Genomic DNA, 4,275 nt, shown 5'->3' with positions numbered 1-4,275 from the left:
ACTATCATTATTGACTTATTAATGCTACCGTTATTAATTAATAGTAGTATTTAATTAATCAGGTGAATACGTGGCAAGTTTTTATTGGTAGAGTATAGAGTGGAGTAAGAAAAGTGAGAAAGAAGATTTAGATTCGGATGTTCTAAGGCCTTAACTAATACATAGACATTTATTCATGTTTTATAGATCATGGACATGCAAATTCCAAAGCAAAAGAAATACACACAAACATTTATGATTGTTCTTCTTCCTAGAAGAAGAAGTCTTTTATTTCTTCATTCTTTCTATTTTTAAGAACTCTTAAGAAACGATGGCTGCCACTTTGGGAATAAAAACAGGAAATTTATCAATTTCATCAATCCTAGGATTATTCTTCTCATATTTCGGATTGACGGTTTGCAATGCATGCCACACAACACTGTTACACTTGAATCCTGACCCAAACGCAGTCTGCCACACTCGATCACCTTTCTTGATCCTCCCTTTGGCCTCAGAATAAGCTAGTTCATACCATAAGGAACTACTAGAAGTATTCCCAAACCTATAAAGGGTCATTCTTGAGGGCTCCATATGCCATTCACTCAGCCTAAGATTCTTCTCTAGTTCATCTAACACTGCCCTCCCTCCTGCATGTATACAAAAGTGCTCGAAAGCCAACTTAAAATCTGGATCGTATTGTTTTATCTTCATTTTAACTATCTTCCTTCCAACTAAATTCACAAAAAATAGGATTTGTTCCGATAAGGGAAGGACTAATGGCCCTAATGTTATGATGCTGATTTTAAGGGTTTCACCAGCAACTGTCAATCAATCTTTGGAGAGTGAAATGCCAAGTTGTTTGTCCATGTCTTCCTTTTGAATAACACAATTGTAACATTTATCATCTGCACCTTTGTGAGTACGTAGAGTATGAATGAGTTGGTATTTTGAATGACGATGATCGGATGATCAGTTTGATAAGAGGATTGCAGCTGCTCCTAGACGGAATAGGCAATTTGAGAGAGGCATTGATCGGTTATTTCCGGGATACCAGTTGAGAGTCATGCTTTCCATGCTTACTACTAGTGTATAGGAGTTAGGATGCACCTGTTCCACAATGAGAATAAAATAATTTATTTACGTTATTTAAAGATGTTAGAGATGTTATAATGCTATTCTAGCATTAATATTAATTAGGCTAGTCTTGGAAGCTTGTATTATTTTAACTAAAAGACAACACCATTACAACAAACTTGACTTGTTTCAACCCACTTTTCTCAAGGGTTGACTAAAAAGTGCCGAAACCATCGCTAAAAATTAGAGCGGATGGGTAAGTTTGATTAGCTTTATTCCGAGGGTCATTAAAATCCTTGAAATAACCCTATACAACCCTCGTAATAAACTATTAAAATTAGGCGGGCTAGTTTTTACGCCAGCGCTAATTTTACCTCCAAATTTAAGCATTTTTCAATATCCTATGGCAACTTTTGATAGAAGATATCTCAAAATTTCTAACCCTTTAAATAAAGTCCAAAATTAAAATACAAAAGGGAAAACTCATTTTTTTCACGCTCCACCCTCAAAAACCGCTCACACCATTAGAAAATTCTCTCAAAATCGATCTGAGCTCATCTCAAAAAACTCAAAGATCGGAGCTCATCTCATCTCCGACGGGCTGATTTTCGGTGGTCAGCTATCTCATCTTCGACGACAAGCGAGCCGTTGCAGTGGTCAGCTATCTCATCTTCGCCACCCCATTTTCCGATTACAAGTCTGTCTCTCTCTGTTTGTTTCCCGAGAAATTATGGCAATTACACTTATATCCGATTCTACTAGGTACGATCTTCTACAACTTTTCATTTCATTGCATTTCTATAGATTTACTCGGATTCTGTATTTGGAGAAATTGTTTGAAATGAATAGGCTTTGTTTGAGTTTTTATTTATTTTAACAGTTATATTTATTTCAATTTCTTTGAAATTCTAGCTCAATTCGTTATCTTTGTGTTGGAATTTGAGCTCAATTAAATTTCTTTGGACTCGTTTAGAATATGTTTAGTTGTTGAGATTTCGTAGGAAAATAAATGAGTTTGAATTGTATCGGTTTTGTTGAAAATATTTAGTTTTTATTTATTCTTTATTTTTTATAATTTTATTGTTGGTGTTTTCAATTGGTGAATTTTCTAGCTCAAATCCCTAACTGTTAACCTGTGCTGAAATTTGAGTTCTATTAAATTTCTTTGATTCATTCGAGAATCTGTTTGGTTGTCTAAAAATTGAAGGAAAAGAATGATGTGTTGGAGATGATTTTGGGATTGATTTGTACATTCTGGTTTGATTTGAGCTTAAATTATTGGTTGATTTTGCCATTTGGATTTTGGATGAAAAATAACACATTTGAAATTGTTAGCCTAAAGATTGAATTGTTAATAACTGACTCTGTGGTTGGCACACCTTAGAATGTTTTTCCTCCAAGAATATGTGTGCAGTCATTAAAGCTATCATCTAGGATCCTACAAGACACACGCACACAAAAGGAGGAAAGGGAAACAAAGAAGAAAACCTTTTTACTCCATACCAATTGCACTCTATTGTTCTTGTTGGCCATTTTATTTATTACTATGGAGATGGGCAAAGGGAAGTGTGTCACATAAAAGTATAACCTGTTGAGAGATTATAGTAGGGAAAAATCTGAAGAATAGGACAATCTTTTACTCAACGGAAGAGGGGAAAGAGTTTGATTCATGACAACTGTCAAGTACATGGTGTAGACATGAGAGATCTCTAACATAAAGTATTAATACCACTAGTAATGTAAAACTAATGTCAGCGATAGTCATTTTAAGTAAAACACTAACCAAAAGGTCCCAAGGAGAGCATATAGCTACAGCACCAGCAACAGGAACATTCTCTCCATCCTCCCCAAGATATATTCCCTGCAAACAAGTATTAAATTAAAGGATTTAACCTTTAAAGTAGAATGTCAAAAGCATATAATAAAATTTGGCTCACAAACTAATGCTTCTAATGGTATACAGTTTCCAAGAGTGGCTATGCAGCATGTTGTCTATTACAAATCAATATTAGCAACTTTTAAGCAGACAATGCCACCTAAAGAAATTAAAACAATATTATGATCTATGTCCCTTGCCCCCATACCCCACACAGGAACTTTTTACTTGTGGAGTGAATATCATCGCTAAGGGTAAGTGGTAGCACAAATAGAGCTCTAATGCCATGCTAAAAGAGAAACTCAATAAACTGATAGGAATTCTATCGGTATACTTACTTTAATTAGAATTAACAGAGAGAGAACTAATCTAACTATCTCTGTAACTAATCCAAATCTAGCCGCTGTACAAGAAAAACAGAATGTAAATAGCTTATTTACAAACAGCCAATCAGATAAAAACACGTGGCTAGCACACTTAATCTGACATATGCCTCTTACGTGAACTTTTAACATTACCCGCTGTAGCTATTGTGTTTTGACTGATGTACATATGACTTGCAGTTTAGACAGATGCAAGCTGTAGCTGCATTAAACTCTTACTTCTTAACAAATTCAGAAGACGTGCGTTTGGGAAATGTACCTTTTGCAGGCATAGGAGGCACAGTTCCTAATGGCAGCGATTCAATAAAAGTGCTATCGCCTTAAGCCGTGCACTGTGCCACATAAGCCATGTACTACGATGTATAATATTATGATCAGTTGTTTTGGGGAGCAGCAGAGGTGGAAGGATGTGAAGGGCTTGTTTGGGAGGATGCAGAGTCGGGTTATCACCTAATGTGGTTACATACACGACATTGGTTGATATTTATGGAAAGTCGGGGAGGTTTGATCACGCGATTGAGTGCTTGGATGTTATGAAGTCTGCGGGGTTGAAGCTGCCTTCCACTATGTACAATGCCTTGATTAATGCCTATGTGCAGGAGGTATGTTGCTTGTTGCCTTGATTAAGCAATTTACTTTGAGTGAATATATGCATATACTCTATTGCTTTGGCCTGGCCATAATAGGATAAGATTATAGGCATCCTGTGTTATCTGTGTCCTGCATATATCAAAACGTGTTTATATTGTTAATAGCATCTTCTATACCTTTTTTAATTGCCAATGTTGGTGACTCAAAGGCCCTTTTATGTACAAAGAAAATCCAGTCTGGTCAGGGTACTAGTTCTCTGATATCTCCCTTTTTTTGGTTAAGTAGTAATATTGATTATTGACTCTTTAACCAGTTGCATCCAGAAGATAATTGATCCTAATGAATGGAAATAAAGGTTTATCTGATTTGAGT

At 35.7% G+C, this 4,275-nt stretch overlaps 1 pseudogene; it reads right to left on the bottom strand.

Moving 5' to 3' along the window:
• Positions 1-300: 300 nt before the first annotated feature.
• On the bottom strand, positions 301-3,786 carry LOC142639410 (3-ketoacyl-CoA synthase 11-like; annotated as a pseudogene).
• Between the last annotated feature and the right edge of the window lie 489 nt (positions 3,787-4,275).

The sequence above is a fragment of the Castanea sativa genome, chromosome 6, assembly GCF_040712315.1.
Source record: "Castanea sativa cultivar Marrone di Chiusa Pesio chromosome 6, ASM4071231v1".
NCBI classification, from domain to species: Eukaryota; Viridiplantae; Streptophyta; class Magnoliopsida; order Fagales; family Fagaceae; genus Castanea; species Castanea sativa.
This window is presented reverse-complemented; position numbering and strand designations above follow the sequence as displayed.